Genomic DNA, 26142 nt, shown 5'->3' on the forward strand with positions numbered 1-26142 from the left:
TAGGATAAAACTTTAAAACATTCCTCTATCCGCCTTATTTCCATATATTTCCTGTTTTCAGACAAGCTTAAACCCTCCGTTTTATAAGGATCCGTTCCCTTAAACTACACTCTAAGTCTTGTCTTTTAGAAAACATACAAAGGATCCCATTTTCCTTGCAAACACGTACTGCCATCATGTCCTACAATTTACCACACACTTTGCCAGTCCACAACTACATAAAATAGACTGCTTATTCTCGTTTTTTTTCTACGTTTTCGCTACTTTCAATCGCTTACACAGTTTCGTAGCCTCCGGTGATACGTGGCACGCTCAGTAAATATTTTATAAGCTGTTATTTTTTGGTTTGGAGGGAATTTAAATTCCTCGGTGATGTTGTTTTTGTTAAAGAGGTAATGGAAATCGGATTTATGGCGCTAAGTGTCAGTTGATTAAACGGTCTAACACGTTTCATACAGGAAATAAAGATGTTACACCATTGATTTTAAACACTTAGAAAAATTATTATATTACAGAAGATATTTCAACTAAAAGAAGCAATAAGATGGGTGAAGAAGTATATAAAATACATTGTGCCATTGCTCTCTAAACATTATAGGTCTGGATCCCGCGAAAATTTGTTAATAGCTCAAGGGTGTCTAGTCGGACAAACTTTGATATATGGGAATACTGAAACAGGGGAAGTTTTAATTGTGGAACAGGTTAAAAATTTGGAACAGACAGACCACGAAAACGTCACATGTATTTTCTCCGACAGAACTTCCAATTGATTTGTTACCCTTTCATTAAACTCTCATGCAAAAATCAGGCTGCTATTTATCACCAAATGGGCATTATAATGAGTGGAACACGTAGAGCATGTTAAATGACAGGAATTATAACTGGTGATAAATAGCAGTCTGATTTTTGCATGAGAGTTTAATGAAAGGGTAACAAATCAATTGGAAGTTCTGTCGGACAAAATACATGTGACGTGGTTCGTGGTCTGACCGTTCCAAATTTTTAACCTGTTCCACAATTAAAACTTCCCCCGTTCCAGTGTTCCCATATATCAAAGTTTGTCCGACTAGGCACCCTTAAGCTATTAACAAATTTTCAGCTTGCTATTAATCAACTTTTTTTTCATACGCGCGATCCAGACCTATTAGTATATATGAGGTGAATTATTCAAGTGCGACTTATTGAAATTAGCCAGAATAAAGTACAATTACCTATTTTGTTGAAATATGTCATTAGCTGGTATTCAGAATTAAAGCTCATTATTGGCAGGTAGAAGATCAGCGTCGCTTGGCATCGCGACGCTAAGGCAGGACTCTTCCGCGATTAACTAGAGATGTCCTCACATCGACGAATAGAGCAGCTCTGTCGTCGCATAACGACTTTGCGAAAGATTTGTCATTTTTATAGTGACACAGCCGCTTATCCTCGATGGTCCAGGAATCTGGTCCGAACTGTTTTGAACAATGACCCTACAGCAATAAATTAAGCCATTGTATTGCGTATGCAATGCTCTTTTGATTCAACTCTGGTGTATCCACTGCCATTTCATCGTATTTCGTTTGGTTCAACAATATCTATTAGATACATATAGCCAATCTCTTTGCTTACTTTTTTTAACGTTTCGCCACGATATCAATACCTTTTTCAAGAAATATTATTGACTAAAAACATTATCAATGAATATAATAAATATCAATTTACATAGAAACTTTGACTTACCAAACATACAAAAGTTGGTTGCGAACAAATACACAATGAAACGTCACAATTTAAAACAATACAGAAGCATAGATTTTTTTTCAATATGCATTTGTCTTATATCACTATATTTGTTTTTTACATCAACTACGGAATGATTTTTCAGACTGCTGTAGAATAAAATACTGCTCCAAATGAAATTATATAAGAAAATTATGAACGCAGGCATGTTTAAAAAATGGTGGAGGTTCTTACAAAATCCTGTATAACCTGAATTATAAAAAAAGAATGTGTGTGTACTTTGTACGCACGTAAGAAGTTATACTTCTATTATATGATTTCTTCAAAATAAATATACTTTAAACAGTTTGTTTTAATTTTTTTTAAACACCAAACAAATTTTGTGCTGACCGCTTTCAAAAAAATATTAAAAAAAAGTAAAGGATTGCACTGGATTCGAACTCAAGACCTCTCGATCTCTGGCCGAATGCTATACCAAATACGCTACGAAGACTGTGTCTGTATCGGTTCGGACGTAGCTAATGACAATTCACGGTAACAAACAGACTTCTTCTTCTTCTTCTTCTTCGCGCGACTAGGATTACTCCTGTTTGTCTGCCTCTTATTCCGTTTCAGTTGTTGTTGACTGTACATTGTCTTTCCACCTTTTCGGCGGCCTTCCAACGGGTCTTCTGCTATACGGCTTGTTGTTTTTACAGATGTTCGTTAATCTATCTGGTTCCATTCGATTTACATGTTCGTTCCAGTTTTTCTTTCTTGTTTTTATCCACCTGTTAATATTGTGAATTTTGCAACGTTCTCGTATACTTCTGTTGCTTTGTCTGTTTCTTAATGATATTCCCGCTATTGATCTTAATACTTTCATTTCGATATTGTTGATTTGTTGTTTCGTCTTTCTTGTATCGGTCCTTGTCTCCGCTGCATATGTTAGGATAGGTCTTACTGTTGTCTTGTATACTTTTATTTTGCTTTCCGTGGTCAGATATTTGTTTCTCCATATGGTTTTTCGGAGGCAACCACTTACTCTTGCCGCTTTTGTTGCTTGTGTTGCGGTAACAAACAGACAAGGTGAATAAATATACAATAAAATGTTTTAATAATACTCATCTTACTCATGAGGAAGACAAATCCAACGACACAAAAATTATAATAAATATATTCTTTTCACACCTTTTCTTGCACTGATATATTTATACATAACTAGAAAGATTTAGCAACTAAACGCCATACTGTCTGTGTGCGCATGCGCGCAGTATTATGAAATTTTACTCTCAATCGCGCCTAAACAAGTATAACTTCAAAAACTTCAGTCTTGGTAACTCAAAATTAGTAAAATAGTGTTTTCCTCTTGAAGGTAGAACAACTGGATGAACTTGCTGCCATATTAATAGCGAAATAATAGAGTGGACTGCTTTTAACTATAGAAACGTAAACACTGACGTGCAGTACATGATACCGCAAGAAAACTTTGTCAACGTAGCTCATTGACTAAACTAAAGCATACTAAAACTGCAGCAGTTAGTGCTGTTTAAGATTATAAGAATTTAAACGTGCGAGGCGAGGGTTAGAACGCACGACTACATTCCAATGGTGGCGCATGTAAACATATGGAGCCTTTCTCACTAGACGGTGCGGTGGTTGGAACGTTCGGTGGAGTCGCCGTGTTTATGCCGTCCCTTGCTACAAAAACAGACGGCAGCCGTGCCGTCTTTACGCACCCAGTAGTATAGTATAGGGGACTTAATGCATCCTTTCATATGATACTGTCGTTCAGTCGCACGGAGGTAGTTTCTTTGGTTGTTTGGTACATTATTTTCATTTACAGTTTGTGGCTGTTTAAAGTAGGTGCATATATTTGATATTATGATGTCTCAAATTGATAGTGAAATATTAATAACATTAATTGAAGCGAGACCTGTTCATTGGGATAAAACAATAGAAATATATAAAGATAGAAACTTGACGAGAAATGCTTGGAATGGTGTACGCCGTGCACTTAACAGTGCACGAATTAATTTGAATTCATTAATTTGACGAATTAGGTGATAAAAACCGGTTCCTCTTATTTCTCTTTCTTCGACGATAAAGTAAACACAACGCTATAATTTGATTTCGCTCCATATAAAATATAGCTTTTTTTCTACGAAATTATATTTAGTTTTATAGGGTAAACAACTCGGTGAAAACTGGAGTAGGGCTGCGGTCACGTCTTGTGTGAAATTATCTATGTTCTGAATCTGCTTTCTTGTGAAATTTTTATAATAAACTAGTCTAAATGGGAAATAAGCCACAATGTAACTAAAAAATTAATTTTATTAACGTTTCGACGCCCAAATCGGATGCCGAAACGTTAATAAAATAATTTTTATAGAACAACGATTATAAAAACAAATTAAGGCTTTTAATTAAAAACATAAGAAATAATAACTGACAAAATAGAAATTGCAAATGAATTAAATACGCATTACAGTACATTAGGACAAAAGTATGGACAAAAAATACCCATGTGTAATGATACATCGTAATGATACATATCAGACATCGTATCATGTACCTACCTCAGCCACAAAGTGTAAATAAAAATAATATACCAAATAACACAGCAAAATATCTTAATGCGAAACTATCGCACGAGAAAACCCTCGCACGTTAAAATTTTTTAGAATGTGAAACAGCACTTAGGATCTGGTACAACTACACATCACTTGAAAGTACAGAGATGCTGTTTTTAAAATTTTTTATAAAACAAGTTTTACAACAATAGCTATTTGTATAACAATGAAGTTTACTGCCCGACGCGTAGCGGAGGGCAGTAATCATTCAAGGGAGGAAAAGGCACTTTACTCCCATGTTATACATATGATTTTTCCACCTTCCTCAAATAACGAGTCATTTTTTCATTTTTAAAAAATTTATTTATATAACACAGTTTATTAGAAAACTAAAACTAACAAGTAGGTACAGCAGAACTGTCAACTGTCAAATATAAATAAAATTATTAATGTAAACATTGTTAAATCAAAATAACAATTTACTGTTTTTTCCATCCTGCAAAATACAGGGTATTCTATAATAGTATATTATGCAACGAGCATTTAATGATGGTCATTATGAAGCGAGTATGAGGGATACGAAACGAGCCGTATGCGGTGAGTTTGTATACACTATTTTTTCTATGATCATTCACAACAAAAAATATATTCTTTATTAATTTTGTAACACTAACAAATTAAGTAGTTTGTCAGTTTGACAGTTTGTTTACATATTGAGAACTGTGAAAGCGTATGTATTTGACTCGTCATTGGTCACTGTGCGTGTACCACCTTTATCGCGAATGCCAAATCGCGATTCTATTGGTTAAAAATCTGTATCATAATGAAGTTCATTATGATACAGGTAGTGACATCATAATTGATATATTATAAAAATCCACTAGGAAGAATTTCCTAGTGGAAGAATTTCCTAGAAAGAATTAGTTGCCTGTCAGCTCTTGTAACATAATGACCTAATTTGTTACCTTTGACCCACTTACAACGTGTGGGAGTCATATGTTATCCTAGGGCCATATCCTTAGGGATTATATCCATCCTTTGGAATTTGCTATGTTAGCATTTTGATGTGACTTTTAGTCCATTTTTGAAAGGCTTTGACCTTCGTATTTTTTGGTTGGCTCACCATGTTCTTGCAACACTGATGATGCTCTTTTTAGAGCGAAAACGTTCTGTTCGATGTTTGTAGCCCTATAGGGCTTTTTAAAATAATATACCTTTTACCAAGACCAAAATTTTTTATTAAATTTTACTTGATATATTATAGTATGAGAATAGAAAAATAAACGTTAAAATGTATAGATACTTACATAATAGATAATAGAATATTGTATAGGGCGTCAATAAGTTATTTCATCAATGACATACCATAACGTCACTTTTACTCCCTAGGGAGGAAAAGTACCACTTTGCTTCCTACAATCAGGTCCGGAAAAGTATACTTTCGGTAGAGGTAGGTGGAAAATATATTTTCGGCAGAGTATGACATACCGCATGTCAGTGGTTAATGGTTAATTTTTAGTAGATTTCAACTGAGATGCTTCAGGGTAACAGTTTCAGAAAAAACTTTTAATTATAACTGCATATCTAAATTTTTTAATCAGATGAAAATTTACCCTTTTCAAAAAGTAAACTTTCATCTTTACTATTTAAAGCATCAAGAAAAATTAAGAAACATCAACAAGAACTGTCTTTCGACACAAGTCTGCACTTTTCCTCGCTCTTTCTTCCTGAAAGAAATAACACGATCTCGGAGACACTTAAGAGACCGAAAAGTTGCTAATTCCTAAAATAAGCGTTAACTTTCAAGACTTGATTAATAGACGTGTTAACTTTTGTGAGTCGAGTTTCTTAATTATTCCAAAAGTAAATATCTAAGAGTGAGTTTTAAGTGGTGTTGAGACAGTGACGGAGGAAGTGAGGAAAGAGAGAACGACACCTGATGTATTTTCATAATTTACTGTGAGCTTTAAAAGAAATATCCTGGGATAAAAATAGTTGATTCCTTTCCTTTGTTGGCATTAATATCGGCTGTAGGTTATAACTTATTTAGAATTGGTTCTTTGTTCTATTTTCTTTAATTTTTTTAATTCGATATCCCATTTCTTATTGAATTAGTATGATGTGTTCATGATGCTCATAATATTTACCAAAATGTTATTATTTGAATTAATAAAAAACTTTTTTGAGCGCCAGCGTGATCATAATGTGAGAAAGTGTATTAATAGTCCTTGGGCCCACATATAAAATTATTATTTATGACCACGCCTTCGAAACTTTTTGTACTTGTTATTTGGGTGGAGTCGGACAAATTTGGAGCTTGGCGCATTATGGTAGTGGGGCGTTTGTCTGTTAAGCTGTCACGAAGTTGTCAATTTTATGCAAGAAAAAAATGTATAATCACATTGGTCATTTTATTTTAATCAATGGTTTTTATCATATAAACCGCGAAAACAATTTTGTCGGACCAAAATATTGGGCCATATTGTAACGGTTCACGTTACGAGATTAGATCTTTAATTATTTTTATAATTATTTCCCCTCGGTCTCTCATTTGATTTCTTTCAACTTCTCTAATTTTCTCGTAAATAAATATTTACGTGACGTCACACTTCAGAGTATGGAACATACTCTACACCTCAGGTAATAATTTGATTCGTGTGCTGAGAATTTGACGTTTTGCTCTGTGAAGTGGCGAGACGAGAGACTTCACTTGTGGTTGGGGATTTGGTTAGTATGGATGGCGTGTGAGGATCAAATTTGGAGGTTAGACCTCGTGTTAGTAAAAATGTGTGACTTTTGAATTATGGATCACCAAACCTATCTAGGAGTGTTTGAGAATAAAGAAGGTATTAATCCAATGGGGTTTACAGCATAACATCATCGTATCACACGGTAAATAGCAATATCTGTTTTTTATAAATAGTTTTTACAACCATTGTTGTCACTCTTGTTCAAGGTGACATAATATATAATCTTTCTGATGTGTGTAATGTGTAAATTTATTCAGTGAATTGTTCTTTGAATTATTCTACTATCTATGAGTAATATCTTTTAATTATTCCCATATCTATAGATAATATTCATTCAGAGAAAATTCTAATATTTTTAACTTTTTGGTTATACTAAAGTCACTTTCAATATCACTTATCAGTCCTATAATAATTATTTTAAAGAAATCATATTTATTCTGTATTTAAATCCTAAATCCACATGTCTGTAATGAGAACTCACATAAACTTGTCAAGATCAAGTAATTCAGTAATTAAGAGGTCTCTTTTTGTGTGTTTTTTCTTAGTACTATCTATCAAAAAAACACTTTCCTACTTTTCTTCTTTCTTTCTTTGATTGGTCGTACACATAAGAAATTGAAGTAAACGGGAATTTTGTGTTTTTAGCCATCCATGTGAAATCTTAAATAACACCTCGAAACACCAAGAGGCCAATCTCCAACCATAAGTCACTGGGAGTAGTTACTTGGGGAACAAGCCTTTTGGGGGCATTCCAGCTCCTTTTCGTATTAGCACGTGGACCTACAGGAGGCATGATTTTTGCACTATCCTAGTGCTCATTTCCGGGGATGCGCCAGCAACCTATTTAGGAGTCGTTCGGTTTTGTTTGGGAACTACCAGTGGGTGACATCAGTAACTATTGTGTGTTTATCTCCTATGTTTTATTTTAATGCACTGTTTATTAATTTTGTTTCAGATTTAGTTTACCTATTTATATAACATATTTGTATATTATGGTATTAAGTTCCCAAACTCATGTATCATTTTGCGGTACTGTACGTTGAGCTCTGCGTATTTGCCCAAAAGGTATTACTTCGAATATTTTATTGTTTATTTAGGTCGATTTCATATCATTATGTAAATTTAGGTTGTATTATTTGCTTGTTTCCCAAATATGTTATTTATTCGCTTTATTTCATTTGTTCAGTTAATTCGTCGCTACTTTACTTTATTACATTTGCTCGGGTAATTTAGGTCATCGTTTCGGTATTTATCTTAGCTTCATTTTTACCACTTTTATTAATGCATTTGCTTAATTCTTCATGGTATTTTCTCTTCGCCAGGCTTGTGCCTATTTATTTATATTACTTTTAATATTCATCGGTTTTCAATTCAGTTGTATGTAGCAGGCGTACTATAACCATTTGGTAGAAGACTTATGTAATTTTGTACCCTATATGTAAGTAAGAGGTACTAATACCTGTAATTTTGTAACAGATAACATTATTGTTGTTATCTTAGATATAACCTCTGTATAACTTTTGTCATGTTAGAGTCACAGCATAATATGAACTTGCTTAACTCAGAGATTGTTAAAAATCTGGTAGTTAATTTTAATAAATGTTTATTTATTTTGTATATCATGAATTTTATTATTCCTTTATGTTCATTATTACAGAGTTAATATATTTAATACTTGACATCAGTATAAGATACCTGGGAAAATGATCGAAGATTATTTTCATGGCGCCCATGATTTGTTAGATTTATTTATTTTGTTCGTCTTTAGCAATTATCCATCTTCATTCAGTTTCAGTACATTATTCTTATTTTATTATTTCATCTTTTAGTCATCATTACTATCTATATAGAGCTACTGTTCTTCGACAGGCATGCAAACGAGCCGTATCCATCCTTGAGTGTCAAGTGGTTTTCTTGCATCTCTTGCTAGCCAACTCTATTCAGTTTGCCTCTGTCTCTTCCCACTTCTACTTCTATCCCTTCTAATTCCCCTTTCTTCAGTACTACACCAAAGTAGTATTTTTTTTTTGTTTCCCCTTCATTTTTATTTTCATAAAGAGCCCCAACTATTTAGTTACCTTAGTTCTTTTTTAACTATTTAGTTATCTAGTCGTTCTTTTCTTTTCCTTACTTCTGTTGGAGTATATCTTTCTTTTTACTTTCACTCCAACAGAAGTTTTCTTATTTTTGTTACACAAGTAGTATTTAATTTTTTCATTACTTCTGTTGGAGTATGTCATTCCAACAGAAGTTCAATTTTTTTACAATATGACGCGTCGGACACGCTATATATGTCAAATTTATTAAAATAATAAATTTATTACCACATAGCTAATTTTAACAGAATCTACCATAAAACATTTTTACAATAATGTGGTAACCTTGTCGGACAATTTTCACGGGACTTATGCGCAGTCGGATGCGCCGAAGAAGTCAATTTCCTGGAATTTTTTATTTACAACCATTTTTCCGACAAAAATAGGAGGTTATAAGTAATTATATTCTAAATAAAAAAATCTAAGTGTCCGACAAAAATATTGGGGAAAATCGACAATCGGACAAAAAATTTAATTTTTATTAGTAAACTACACTATTAAACTATGCTGTGTTCGTGCATCCCTTTTCTTCACAACCATTTTTCCGAGAAAATTAGTAGGTTACAAGTAATTATATTCTTAAACAAAAAATGTAATTGTCTGACAAAAATGTTGGGACAAACGAACAGTAAACTTAATTCTTTTAGGTTATTGACGCCCTTGAGAGGAGGCATTGTCAAAAAAAAAATTAAAATAGTTTTTCTAGGTTACTTTTGCATCGGTTTAGCTGAAAATTGGTACACACACTAAGTACAACATTTAAAAGGGCGTGACGTAGAGTTGTACCCAAAATTTTCCAAAAAATTTTCCGACAAGAGGGAGAATTTTGGAAAAATTTTTACCTGAAAATTTGTGTACATACTCCTTGAACAATGACAAACATCGTTCGGTAGTTTCATGTCCCGAATTTTCAAAAAAAATCTAACAAAAGGGAAATTTGTGGAAATTTTTTAAAAAGTTTTGGACCCTTTTTTTTTGTTCGACAAGTGATCCAATATGCATTACACATGTAAAAAAACAGTACAAAATAAAAATGACATCTGTGATACTAAATAAAATAATTCCAGGAAATTGACATCTTCGGCGCATCCGACTGCGCATATGCTCCGTGAAAATTGTCCGACAAGATTACCACATTATTGTAAAAAGGTTTTATGGTAGATTCTGTTAAAATTAGCCATGTGGTAATAAATTTATTATTTTCATAAATTTGACATATTTAGCGTGTCCGATACGTCATATGGCCCAATATTTTTGTCCGACAAAATTGTTTTCGCTGTTTATATGATCAAAACCATTGATTAAAATAAAATGACCAATGTGTTTATAAATTTTTTTATTGCATAAAATTGACAACTTGACAGACAGACGCCCCACTACCATAATGCGACAAGCTCCAAATTTGTCCCGCTCCACCCAAATAACAAGTACAAAAAGTTTCGACGGTGTGGTCAAAAATAATAATTTTATATGTGGGCCCAAGGACTATAACGCACAATAGGAAATAAGTCAGGAAATAGATAAGAAATAATTTAAGTTGATTAAAATGAATATCGGAAGAATATAAGATGAATTAAAAGGCGGAAGAATCAGTGGTTTGGTCAACGGCATAAGAATATAGAAGGCGAGAACGAGAAACCATTATATTAAAGATCCGTATGGATATCTCTAGTCAGTGGCGGCTCGTGATTTTTACAATAGGGGAGGCTATACCTAACTGTAAAATATCTAGACAAATTTGCATTAGCAAAAAGATGCGCCAAAAAATGTAATTTAAGGCCCCATCTTTTGACCATTTTTTATTTACATTTCATAATATCATCCTAATTCATAATTTCATGATATCATCATTTTAAAAATAGTTAGTCTAATAGTAAAAGTTTAATATCAAAGTTTGTGTCGTTTATTTGTTAACAATTCCATCTATTTGTAAATAGATACCTATGCATATCAAAATAAATACAGATTTGAAGTTTTGCAGTCCATACATAATAATGAAGCTTCAAATTTTTTAAGATACTCAACTGAATTTTTTTAATTCTAAACGCGGCCTACTGCGAATTCAAAAACACGATAAATTACCGATATTTTGCTTTGAGTTAGAGATATCGGAAAAAGTTATTTGAGCAAGTTGTTCCAAATATTATTATAACCCCACATACCAAATTTCATAACAAAATTCGCACTTTTAGATTTTTCATTATTTTTAGTCAGGACCCTAAAATTCGTTGTCCCGAGACGCACCCAACCACCCAACGGAGCTGAGAAGCTACACTGCCTCCCTTGGTATATCTCCGGGCAGCGTGTGATGGCGCCGTAGATGCCACTGTTAGGAGACCGGGTCTCCTTAAACGCCTGCTGCGCTGCACGGAGCATTAGCAACGGAGAAACTGGGCTTCTCGACTCCGTTCGTGCATCTCGGGATAACCCAGGGTCCTGCCTACAATAATATGTAATAAAACTGAGACGCGATCATGCGTTCTAATGCTAATGCTCCGTACGTATGGATAATAATTAGTGATAATATGGAATTTATACGTTGTATAATAGTGAGAGTAATTGTTGTTTTCGCGATTCATGATAAACAAAACAGTATAGAGTGTGTAAAAAATTTATGGGGAGGCTGAGCCTCCCTTGCCTCCTCTGACGAGCCGCCACTGTCTCTAGTACAATCATAACGGCTGTACAACACAAAATAAATTTGCTTACTCATCATGGACATCGCAGACCAAGATCCGACAAGAGAGGTGATTCCCATGACCACAGGGCTTCCAGATCGTTAATATGCAAGATCCGTGTGAAATACCCAATAACACACTTATAAGAAAAATCCACACGAATTGTCTGAAGAGGATATCCACTTGGAACGTTAGGCCTATGATTCAGTCAGGAAAAATTCAATTCGCAATCAAGGAAATGATGCAGCGAGTATTTTGTACTCTTTCGTATAATAATTTGATGAGTCTTTTTAATATGTATTGTTATGCTCTGTATTTCTCTCTTTTTATGAGATTGATCAGCAAATTCTTATTTTGATTAATTACTTAATTATTTTAATTATTAGAAATTAATACAGAAACAACAAAATACCTGCCAATAGGTACCGAACTATTGAACATCACATTAGAAAATAATCAAATCATCATGCCCTGCGACTATTACACATAACTAGGAATCGTTTTTGACACAACGGGAAAAGATGATGAAGAAATAAAGAGAAGAATAACACAATCCAGAAAAACAATAGGTTGTTTTACGCTGTAAACAGCGTACTGTGGAGTCATGAAATAGGAAAAAGAAGAAAACACCTTATATTCCTGTATATAAATTTCCTGAATATAAACCTTATATTCTAAACTCAATAAATTTGGTTACTGCCTATCCTTCTAAGAAACGTTTATAAAACGTCATTTGTTCATTCCACAGCGAAATAAATGTACTTTATAATTTTTACCGTATAATTGTATGTCCGTTCAAAGAAAACATTAACAAATCACTTAACGATTTCACTTTCCGCGAAAACACTGTCTACTAACTAAATTATAATATTTACCATTTTTGGTCATATACAGGGCGATGAAAATCTATGATCTCGTGGTCTCTGATATAAATTTATTTTCTAAATTTTGTCCAAAAAGAATTATACAACAGTATGTTATGATTTAAATGATATTTCAAGAGGGACCGCAGACGTTCGGATACAATTAGCGTCGCTTTGCAAAGACAATGACGTCGACTTTGCAAAGTAATAAGACACTTACTCAAGACACACACTACACATGACATTAGGTACTTAACTGCAAAAATTCACCGTACCTACCATGCCAATGGCCATTAGTTGTCGAGGCATTAGCTAAGGGACCGTCCATTAATCACGTGATGTTTTTTGGCATTTTTTAACCCCTTCTCCCCCTTGGTGATACATGGTGAGGTTTAAAACTAAACCCCCCCCTACCCTATATCACATGTATTTTTAGTATCTACAAAAAATATATTTTTTAAATAATAATTGTAAAATACACATTATCTAATTTTATTATAAAAAACTAAAGACCACAATAATAACGTTTAGAGGTAGACAGAAAGGTTGCAGGTTGTTTTTGACTGACATAAAATAGTATTATATTATTATTATACATAATATGTAATTGTGTGTGTGTTCACAAAGAGGGGATGGCATTAGATAAACTTTTTGCCACAGATATTTGAAAGTTGAAGATTGAAGATGTCATATTAAATTTTTATTTTAGAATCTTTAAGAAATTGTATGATAATATCATTAATAGTTTTGGTATTGAAGCTTAGTAGATGTGAAATATTCAGCGGTAAACTTACATTCCGCTCCTGAAGTCTAGCAATTAGTGCTTTCGTATGGTTTTTATTAAGTTCACAATTAAAGATTATATGATTTAAATCTACAGTAGAGTAGTTATCACATGAACAGAGAGAGTTGATACGCATTCCTATTTTAGCTAAATGTGCAGGAAAATTGCCATGGTTTAATCTTAAGCGACTTAGGGATGTGGAATAAAATCGAGTAACGTGATAATCAAATATATGTGGGATATTTTGCGGAAGTTGTGGGTGTATGTTAGTGTATGGATTCCTCGAAGTTTGTACAAACTTAAGCCAAATAGTTTCCCATTTTTTTCTTAATTTTTTATGCAATTCGGGAATGTAATCGCTGGAGATTGTTAAATCTACTATTTCATTTAAAGTTGCTGAATTCTTTGCCATTTCATCCACTGTCTCATTTTCTTTGATTCCGGCATGTCCTTTTACCCAGATAAAGACCAAGTCACTGCTATTATTTTTAAATCGAGCGATTGTCTTTCTAATATGGCATAACAACTCATTGTTGTGTTTTTTGGTTATTGGTTGCGATATTGCCTCAAGAGCAGATAAAGAATCTGATAGTATAACCGTGTCTCCAAAGTTCTGTTCAACCGCGTAAGTTAGGGCTCTTTCAATAGCATAAAGTTCGGCAGTGAAGATAGATGTACATTTAGGTAGTCTAAAAGAATTACCACTTTTTATATTAGAAACATAATAAGCGCTACCTACACTATTACATGTTTTTGAACCATCTGTATAGATGTATTTATAATTAGAAAATTCAGATAAGATTAATTTTACAATTTTATTGTTTTGGCATGGTAAGTTTCTGTATGTAGGTTTTATGATCTTTGGAAAGATTGCGATTTCCTCAATAGAAAGGCTATATATGGGTAATATTTGTTTAGTGTTAATGCTAAAGTTGTTAGTTTCTAGATAAGCATCTGTAAGAGGGGGAGAAGTTTTAATTCTCCAATAAGAATTTGTTAAGTTATATTCAGTGAGACTGTTAATTTTACTTAATAATTTATGTGAGTCTAAAGTCCTGGTCTTTAATAGAAACTTATTAGACAAGAATTCTCTTCTAAGGTTTAGAGGAGGTTCCTGCGCTTCTGCTAGAATTGCAGCACATGGCGTTGACTTAAACGCACTAATACATATACGTATTGCCTTATACTGAATATGATCGATTTTTGATAAATTAGATTTTGACGATGAACCATATAAAAAGCATCCATAATCAATGATTGACCGAATATACGATTTATAGAACATTAATGCTATCTTTGGGTCGGCACCCCATCTAGCTTTACATATGCAACGAAGCATGTTTAAACCTTTTTCGCATTTGTTGATAATGTGATTCACATGGAGTGTCCAGGTTAGTTTTTTGTCCAAAACCACGCCCAGATACTTATGGTGAGAGGATACATTAATATCAACATTACTTAAATTTATACTGGTAGGGGAACTTAACCTATGTCTAGTGAAAAAGGTGATGCTAGATTTCTCAGGGGATAACGTGAAATTAAAAGCCATAGACCATCTTTTTACACATTGCATTATCAGTTCCAAATCGCATAAACACTCATTATATGATTTACGGCTGCTGTATATACAGAAATCGTCTGCATACTGAATGATTTTAATTGTATTATTTGTTTCATTTAACATGTCATGCAATTCTGCAGTATAGATATTAAAAAGTACTGGACTTAGGACTGAACCTTGCGGAATTCCGACTGATAATAATCGAGGGCCATAAATGTGATTTTCTGAATCTCGAATGAAAACTTCTCTGTCCCTATACAAATCTGTGATTCTTTGTGCGAATTTATAATTTAGACCGTATTTTATGAGCTGTACAGTTAGAATATCAATATCCAGAGTATCATAAGCCCCTTTAATATCTAAAAACAAGCATGCCGTTATAAGATTAACGGAAAGTGCATTCTGAATGTCGGAAACTAAGTGAGCTAATGCTTCAGAGGTGCCTTTGCCTCTGCGATATCCAAACTGATTAATAGGTAATAAACAATTACTTTCAAAATGCAATTCCATTCTTAATTTGATAATTCTCTCAAATGTTTTTGTAATGCATGATATTAATGAAATGGGTCTGTAAGAGTTAGGTAGACTTAAATTTTTGTTGGGTTTAGCAAGTAAGCAAATTACAGTTTTTTTTAAACTTTGGTCATATAAACCTTGCAACCACCAACTATTAAAAATATTTAAAAGAATGTCTTTAGCAATTGCAGGCAAGTATTCAATCATTTTATATGTAATGCTATCAAAACCCGGTGCTGTACTTTTAGATTGTTTGATTGCTAATCGTAATTCCTCCAAACTGATAGGCATATAAAATGATTCATTGCATGCTACATTACTATTGAATTTACTGAAGTCGATTTTATTTGATGCAAATTTGGGAATAAAAAACTCAAAAAAATCGTCCACCATATCAGCTGATATACTGCCCGATCCCGTTGAGTCTTTGTTTGATATTTTTTTTATAAATTGCCAAATTTTAGTAGGGTGCGTGTTTTTATTAATACTGCTTATGAAAGATATCCAGCTGTCTCGAGCTTTTTTAGAAAATAGTAATTTAGTTTGACTAGCTACATTTTGGTATTGACAATAGTTTGTATAGTTTGAGACACGTTTATACTGGTTCAGGGCTTCTTTTCTGCGACGAAACATATCATAGCATTCGGTATCCCACCATATTGGACGTTGAGTTACTTGTTGTCTTGCTCTTTTTAGGGGAATAGTTGCGGATGCTGCTTCTGAGACCTTTTCCATAAAAATAGAGAAGCTTAGTAGATTGGAGTTTAGATTTTGGTTTGTACTAATTAACGAATTTTCCAGTATAGTGGAGTATGCAGACCAATCAGCTAATTTATCATTCCATTTAGATGCTGGATTTTTATTTATTATAACTCTATCCCTAATAATTTCAAATTTGATTAAACAATGATCTGAACCTAACGCATCTGGTACGACATCCCATACACAACAATCACTAGCCAAACTAGCAGAGCAAAATGTAATGTCTACCGCCGAAGGTAGCTCTTCTGGACGAGAAATTCTAGTTGGTTTACCATTATTGAGAACAACATAGTTATTATCATCTAAGGCTTCTACTAATTGATTACCACAAGCTTTATTAATATGAGATCCCCAAAGTGTATGATGGCTGTTAAAATCGCCACAGAAAATAACAGGAGAATTAAATTGCCGAAAGATATTTGACCAATCTGATTTAGAAACATTTAATTTAGGTGGTTTATACACCGATACTAGTATGATATTTAAGGACGGAAATTTAACTGCGCAAAGTTCTAAATCTTTTTTATATGCAAAAGTAATAGGAAAATTGATAAATTTAATGTCTTGGCGAACTGCAATGGCAACACCGCCAAAGCCATTTGCACGATCCTGTCGGATAATCTTATACCCTTTTAGTTTAAAAGAATGGTTTGGTTTTTTAAAGGTTTCTGATAAAGCTATAATATCTACAGGATTATTGTGTAAAAAATTTAATAAACTTGGATGGTTTTTAGAGAAAGAACGAATATTCCATTGGATAACTTTAATGTTTTTACTATTGAGTGTACTTATCTTATTAGTGGATTGAATCATCAGAACAAGATTCAATATCCATTTCTGGAATTAGATTTGAAGAACTTAATATAGAGGAGATCATATTTCTAATATTTTCTTCTAAATTGTAATTTGTTGCGGATGAATCTGAATTAACTACTTGTTTAACTACGGTTATTATCTGACTTGTTAGTTTTTCCTTATATTGGATAAAGTCATCTCTGTGAGGATTTGGTATGATGGGATTATGTGAAGATTTGGTTTTTTTTGTTTGAAAATGGGAAGAAGTAGGCAGAGACTGAGAAATAGGTGGAGACTCCGGAGCAGATGGTTTACGTTTTTTCACTTGTCTTTTGGGTGAAGTATTTCGAACATTGGGTTTACGTAGCAAAAAGCTAGAATTTGGAGTTTGGGACGTACTAGGGAGTGGCAGAGAGGGAAAATTAGTGGAATTATTAAGAACTGAAAATCTATTATTTGTAGAAATCTTGGCATAAGATGGATTATCATGCACTCTTTCAGCTTCTTTAAATGTAATATTTTCCCTGGCCATGAGTTGTTTGATATTTTTTTGTTTCTTATATACTGGACAATCTCTGGATGTAGAGCAGTGTTCATTATTTTGGCAATAAATGCAGAATTTTTCGCAAGAAGAGTCTGACGTATGATTTAGGCTAGAACAGTTTCGACAGTGAGAAGATTTGGTTTTACATTGCTTGGCAGAATGTCCATATCGCAAGCAATTAAAACATTGAACAACGGGGAATATATATGGTTCTACAGAGAAATTGCATAAATTAATTTGTATATTTTGAGGAAGTTCATTTCCTACAAATTGCACAATAACCATTTGTCTGTTTACATATGAAATATTACCGTCTTTATCTGTTACCTTTCGTTTCATGCGTTGAACTTGAACCACCTCTTTATTAGATATTATGGCATTTTTTAAATATTCCTCAGAAAAGTATGTGTCAATATTCCTCAACACACCCTTCTTGTGTGTAAAAAATTTGGGTATATACGCTACTAAGTTATTATTTGACATAATTTTATTATCAACTAGATAATTAGCTTTTTCATACGACTTAAAAATAACTTTAACGCGATTAAGACCAACCGATTTGATATCAAGGACATCGGATTTTATATAATTGTCAGTCAACAAAACGTGACCAATCCGGATTGGGAAAATTCTTCCCAAATGCTTATCAGTACTCTCAATATATACAAAATATGGACCTTTATCCTCAGTTCTATATCTATTATTTAAATCTATAAAATTATTTACATACCTATCCTCCTCTGCATCCTTCTTTTCGGGTGGCGAAGTGCCACCCGAGGTCTCATCCATTATATATTTTTTTAATTACTTACCTAACCTACCTATTATAAACAATATAGAAAATTAACAAAAGGAACACTAATTAACACAATAACACACAATACACCGAGAACTGCTCGTTTGTATCGTTAAAATCAAACTATTAAAATGCGGAGAATAAAAATTCGTGTCCACACTTTGACAATTATTTGACGTTTTTGATAATATGTAATTATCAGTAGTAATTGCACAAGAGCTCTGAAATTATTGAATTTTCCCGAGTGGCACTTTGACAGTTTTAATGACACGAGCCGAAGGCGAGTGAAATTATGTCGAAAGTGTCACGAGAGCAAAAATTCTATATTAATTTCAGAGGTCGAGTGCAATTTGTTGCGATTATTTCATGAATAAAACTGTTCAAAACCAAAATTTTATTGTAATTTATTTATGTAAGTACCATTAAACACACAGTTTTTATAAATATTTGACGATTGAAAGTCATCACTTTTATAATTTTTAAAACATTAATTGTCATTAATGTCACTGAATGTATTTTTTCGTAGCAACGAAGGGCATCTGACGTAATATACTTAAAGACGGGAGATTATCAAAAATTATCGATTTAATTCAGATTTCTGTAGCTTTCCATTGGTCAGAATCTCCTATGAATGAAATAATCATGCAAATAAGTTAATCATAATATTATCATCCCCAGCAATTTTATTTCATATAATATTAACATAAATAATTCAAAATGGCACGAATTAAAAGATATGTTTTGGATTTAAGTAATATTTAAGGTACACTTCAGTCCACGAGTCTTTACCCGTGCGCCCGTGCGTCATTAATACCTGGCGAGATAAAACACATATTTTTGATAACTCAAATTTTATCCCGTGATAGGATAGGTAGCTACTTACTGTCACTTGCTGTTGCGTTTAGTAAATTTCAATTTCCGACTTTTTCATCGACTTATTTCGTATGCTTTAAATGATGAAACACGGGTAAAGACTCGTGGACTCAACTGTAGGTATGCACGCTATGCATATTTTATTTGTAAACTAATTACATTTATTTTATCAATGTTATAAAAAATGTAAGATTTAACAATAACATAATACTGCAAATAAAACTCCATAGGTGAATTCTTAGTATTAGAACAATGTCCATAAAAATATATAGTCACATATACAAATTTTAACTTATCTTTTTAGCAGTAGAATAATAAAAGTGAATATTGGAAGACCTCTTTGCTTGGTTCTTTCGGCGGTAATCTAGTAAAAGATCATTGGCCCACTTCATAAATTCTTCCTTTGTATATTTTTGTTTCCCTTTAACCCACAATTCATTAAATTCTTTTTGAGCGACACCAGGATTTTTTCCTTTCTTATACTCTGTAAATAGTTCTTTATACAGATCAACTAGACATTGTGACGAAAAAAATACGAAGTTAAAAATAGTTTAAACGCATGTATTCAGTGACAAAACAACGGTATAAAACTGACAGGATTTTGAGAATTTCCAATTCATCAGATAGTAGGTAAAACACATGTAAGACTAAAGGCTCATAAATAAAAAGTCGCCGGAGACGGCGACAGAGTCCCGGTCAGTATTCCTATTTAGTGGAAACATATGCTACATTCACAACAAAACGATTTAAAATGGGTCGCTTCTTATCGTAACATTCAAGATAATTTGGGTGGAACCAATTTGCTGGGTTGTGTATATGTATTATGAAAGAGAAATGGATTTTTTTTTTTTAATATTAGTCACAGCAATGCCGCTTTCGATTTTTGTACGCATTTGACAAAAAAGTAAAGACACGTAACGGGTTGAGTATCGGGCATTTTCGGAAAAAAAATACACGTGATATATTACTGCACCCCCCCTACACCCTTGTGATGTTTCGTTATTTTTTATGGACCCCTCCCCCCCCTTTCGAGCATCACGTGATTAATGGACAGCCCCTAAATAAAAAAAAATGATATTTCAAATATCTCTGAGTGTATGTTGGTTTCCTGTATATTTTAGTTACATATACTTTATCTTTCTACTGAAATTGAGTCATGCAGAAGGGATTATGACTTGTTGTTTTCCTTTTCATCAACTCTTCCTTGGGATTATGGTGTATTAAGAATTTATCTTTGAGATATTTACCTCCACCATATTGTGGGTTTTTTAATATGTAAAGTTTGTACACATTATTTCTGTCAAATTCTTCCTTCAATATTTTCTATTCTTATTAAAGAAAATGTTGGTGAATCATATTTACAACTACTTTTTTCTTTCCATCTGTCCAATTTATGCCCCACACAATATATCTAAAAACTTCATTTTCCGAAACACGGGGGTCTACTTTATCGCTTCCTACAACAATTTAATCCAGATCTAATGTTAGCAAGTCCCATTATCAAATAAAAAAGGCCCATTCAAGCCACTGCCGTTAGTAAATCACAACAAAATATGCGTTTCCACTTTCCAAAATCAAATTTCGCATACCTAAAATTTTCGAATAAATCAAATTCATCGCCTTCCATTGTGCTAGATGCATTCTCTTCTCTCCATTTCCCACTTTTCATTTTCTTGAGGATCTAACGCGTGTAGTTCGACGGTTTTCTCATACGCCTATAAGCCAGGGGCGCCGAAATTAAAATAGAAATGGGAAATATTTTAAATAAATCGGAAAAGAAAATTTGAATTACAGAACTTTAGTCAGGAATTACTAATAAACTTTTGTTCTGGAAGCTATTTCCTTGTGGCATTTTTATAATTAACTATTTAGATGGGAAATAAGCCACAATTAAATTTAAAAAATAATTTTATTAATTTTATTAATTTTATTAACGTTTCGATGCCCAAATCGGGTTTCGTTGTCAAAATACAATACTGCTAAAATAAACAAAAATGTTGTTGCTAAGTAAAAAAAATCTTCTAATAATTTATTTAATCTGACTCGTTTATATTGGCAATTTAGACGTACATTATACATTTTAAAGTAGAAGGCTTTAAAATGAAATCGCCAATATTTATGAGTGGCGTTCCTGGGACGACTTTACTAAAGATAGTTCATTCGATTACATGAAATCAATCCCAACTCAAGAATATCCGTCACAAAAAAATCATAGCACGTGATCTGTCTTTAAGAAGACAACCAAATGCAACGATGATAGTAAAATTTTCGCGTTAGAGATTCCATAGTAAATCACGAGGGAAAACCAGGAAAAAAACCTCGTGATACTATCTCGACATCGTAAGTATTTGGTCTTACATTTAATTTACTTTCAAAAAAACTAATACCAAATTCTGACTTTAATATGTTTAAATTATAAATAATATTAATAATACATAGATATACAATAAGTAATACTAAAATATAAAATTTGTACTAACTCGATATGTTATTGACCTACTAATCGTGGTATTTTCTTTCTATTGACTTCCTCTTTCAGTATGGGTAACCACATCCTACTGCATTCTACCGAGGAATTTGCGACACATTCTTTCAGGACTATACTTGAATTTGTCCACTGAATTGGGCTTCGAAACGTTAATAAATTTTTTTTTAATTTAATCGTGGCTATTTCCCATCTAAATAGTTAACTAATAAAATGTATGCAACATACGGTTAAGTGTATGTAACATAAATAATGTAAGAATAATAAGAAGAACATACTATTATTGTCAAAGTCTCTATACCGTATGAATATAGTTTCTCTATTAATTTTCTGTACTAATATACTTTCTTTTATTTTCAGGTAAGTACTACACAACCTTACTCGCAAGATAAGTATCTCATTCATTGTAATCCGTTATGCATGTTAACTCACACTGAAAGGTAGAAGAGTCCTGGATTAAGTAAGTATACATGTATAACCTACAAATTGTTGTTAGGGAAAACTTCAACAACGGCGCCTTTAAATCTTAACCCGAGATTTATAAAGGATTCAAAAATCTTAAAAAAATATATCAAAGAATTACATAAGGTGCATTTGACATGTTTACCTTTATTCTGCAAAAAAAAAAGATATCCTCGATAATACATGTCAAAGGTACATTCCATGTCAAATCACTCAGGCAAAAACTTTTTAGTCCAGAGAAATAAGATTTTTCTCGTGACACATCCCCCTCCAGGCCGAAACCAAATTTTTTGAGTAGTATGGACATCTATAATAATAACCTATATGTTTCCTGCAGCCGATTTTGATGATATACATAATCATAAACAAATGAAGATCAAAAAACGGTAAATTATCGCTTTTTCGTCTATTGCCAAAAAGTTAAGCACTTTAAACAAATTTGAGAGTAGGAAACTCATAAATCGCTGAATATGTCCGTCCTTATTGGTTGCTTAGAAAATTGCAAAATAAATCATAAATTTTAAGTTTTTATAAATATTCATATCTTATGTAAAAATTAACTTAGAACCTTTTTATTACACGAATTGCTGAGACTTATGGTGCTTAAATTATATTTTAAATTTCAAAGCAATTGGTCAGATAGTTTAAAAGTTATTTAATTTGTTTATCCCAAATTCATTTTTTTTGCAACAATACAAGTCAGAAAATTATGAGATTACAGTAAGACTTCTGACAGTTTATGGAAGAAAATCAATTATACTATTGACTTAATTAAAAAAAATGACAAAAAGTAATTTTAAATAGTGTAAAATTATTTTGTAAAAACACGTCGATTCTTTGCTTACTTATAAACAATTAGAATAACTTTTTAACCGTTACCCATAGAAAAATTAATTTTTTATATTTGGAAAGGCTGAATTTTTATACACACTTAGAAAGAAAAACAATTGTCCTAGGACACTTAGGGACGAAGTTAGCCCCCCTTTTTTTTAATTCACATGTTTTTGCAAAATAATTTTGCAGTATTTAAACTATCCAAAGTATTACTGTAACTTCATCATTTTCTGACTTATAGCGTTGCAAAAAAAAATTATTTGGGAAAAACAAATTAAATACCTTTTAAACTATTTGACCAACTGGTTTGAAATTTAGGGTATGATTTAAGCACCAGAAGTCTCAGCATTACGTGTAATAAGAACATTCTAAGTTAATTTTTACATAAGTTATGAATATTTGTAAAAACTCAAAGTTTTTGATTTATTTTGCAATTTTCTAAGCAACCAATAAGGATAGACATATTCAGCGAACGCCATATTGAAGTTTTTTATACGGTTTACGGGTTTCTCACACTTAAATTTGTTTAAAATACGTAACTTTTTGGTTATAGATGAAAAAAGCAAAAATTTACTGTTTTTTGATCTTCATTTGTTTATAAGTATGTATATCATCAAAATCGGCTGCAGGAAACATATAGGTTATTAATATAGATGTCCATACTACTCAAAAAATTTGGTTTCGGCCTGGAGGTGGATGTGTCACGAACAGGATATTTTTTTCCTTATTTTTCTGAACTATTTGGATCTCCGATTTTTCTGAAAATTGGTGTATAGCTTCTGCAGGAGTAGAAATTCATTTTTATTTAAATAGATTCGCATTTTCTATCGTAAAGTATCAATGAAAAAAATAATAATATTTTAATAGAAGGGACTCAAAAATGTCATTATATGGCATTATAACAAGTTATTTTGATTCAAAACAAGTTTTTGATCAAATTTTATAGTACATAAAACGTTAAAATACCTTTTTTTACATTTGCCTCCATTCCCAAAATACATCATAATCGATTTGGCTAAAAATTCCACAGATGGCCAAAACATAGGACTTTAAGTGGCTAGAAGGATTTGAATTATATTACAATACCAAAAAAGTTACATGCAATAATAATATCAGACTCAAAAGTATATTAGTCCTCGGGATAGCATTTGACCTTGCATGCCGAGCTGCCCAAAATTTTATTTTTCTAATCTTTAGGGGGGTCAATAGTAGCCTAAATTTAAAATCGCGATTGAATTCCTCCGTTATGTTATACGCCATCTTGATTTTAAAGGAGACCTGTTTTTGCTCAATATCTCCGCTATTTTTAACTTTTCGACACAAATGGTAGGAACTGAAATTGATCCAAATAAATCGCATTTACAATTATTACAATTCCTTTTTAACAATTTTTGTCGTGACGTCGATATTTTCCGAGTTAATTGTACTTACAGTAGACGCCTATATTTTTGACTATGATATTGCATGTAACTTTTTTGGTATTATAATATAATTCAAATACTTCTAACCACTTAAACTCCTATGTTTTGGCTATTTGTTGGCAAATTTTCAGCCAAATCGATTATGATGTATTTTGGAAATGGAGGTAAATGTAAAAACCGGTATTTTAACGTTTTCTGCACTATAAAATTTGACCAAAAACTTGTTTTGAATCAAAGTAACTTGTTATAATGCCATATAATGACATTTTCGAGTCCCTTCTATTAAAATATTATGTTTTCAATTGATACTTTACGATGGAAAATGCAAATTTGTTTAAATAATTACCAAATCACTGTAAAATCGCTTAAAATAACATTTTGAGAAAAAGAAGAAGAAGAAGACAATTCGACCTTAAATGTTTAATTTCTACATCCCGCAGATGCTATATACCAATTTTCAGACAAATCGGAGATCCGAAAGTTTTTTTGATCCAAAATTGAGTGATTTAAAATGGAATCACCCCAAATTATTACTCAAAATAAACTAATAATATTAACTCTTTCTTACCTATTTAAAGGAAAACTGGTAATAAAATGAATTCGTAAGCAATAAACTTCAAAAAATTGTGTTTATTTTCAATACTCAAAAAATAGGACACATAATGACTTCAATTAACTTATTACTAAATAGATTTTTCTCCTCGATCAAAACAAAACAAAAGATTATTCAGAACATAAATTAAATTAATGGTTACTTAAAAAACTTCATAGATGAGGACTACAATCTCTTAAACCGGAAAAAAGCTTGTAAGGTTCATCTTGTAATATTAAAAAAAAATGAGTAACTTTTCAAATAAAGTAAAATAAAAAAATGCATCATATATTTTAAATTCAATACATGAAGATCTAGAAAAAACGTAACTTTTCAATAATTAGAATAAGTTCGAATTCAATAATAAATAACTATACAAGTGTGTCTCTAGTTGAACGTAAAAACAAAAAAATGGTTTATCTAAATTATTCAAACTCACTTTAAAACTCGTCAACCCTGAATATCATATACAGTCGAACCGGCTTATTAGAATACCGGTTATAGGAATATCCCGGTTTGAGGAATAGAAATTTTAGTTACCGAAACGTTTCTACTAGGCACCAATGATCGGTTATTAGAATATCCCGGTTATAGGAATATTTTTGCTTGTCACGAAGGCTATTGCAATAAGCAAGTTCGACTGTATTATCGAAAAACAGGTATACTCCAGAAGTTGTCGAAAAATAAGGGTACTCACCCAAAAATGTCAAAGTCCCTTCTTTTCTCGTCAGCAGAAAAAAACAGTAAAGTAAAATTGGTGAAATAATTTATGATTATACTACTTAGCCATGCATTGAAAATGAACCCTGAGAAGAAAAAAAATTTCTTTATATCAGGTGTAATAAATTAATTACGTGACGTCGGGTATCATCATGGCGAATAACTAAGAATGGCTGAAAGTAGTGCGTTTGGTTCTTTTGTCGCTTATTGTCAGACTAATTATTAAGAATTGGAAAGTAATATAAACATTCTTGATGGGTGGTTAAAAAAAGGGCGTAGCTGAGTTAATTAGTTTATATCACGTGTTTTTCTAACGAGAGTAAACACACGTAAGGTTAA

At 32.3% G+C, this 26142-nt stretch overlaps 1 protein-coding gene and 1 long non-coding RNA gene across 3 annotated transcripts in view; both read left to right on the forward strand.

Annotated features, from left to right (window-relative positions):
• LOC114349398 (netrin receptor UNC5C) overlaps positions 1–26142 on the forward strand; it is a 1236422-nt gene that overhangs the window by 730324 nt on the left and 479956 nt on the right. The window lies entirely within an intron of this gene.
• On the forward strand, positions 6782–8638 carry LOC126882778 (uncharacterized). The gene is made up of 2 exons (XR_007697385.1): positions 6782–7163; positions 7667–8638. It is a non-coding gene; the product is annotated as an uncharacterized LOC126882778 (long non-coding RNA).

The sequence above is a fragment of the Diabrotica virgifera genome, chromosome 3 (genome assembly GCF_917563875.1).
Source record: "Diabrotica virgifera virgifera chromosome 3, PGI_DIABVI_V3a".
Taxonomy (NCBI): Eukaryota; Metazoa; Arthropoda; class Insecta; order Coleoptera; family Chrysomelidae; genus Diabrotica; species Diabrotica virgifera.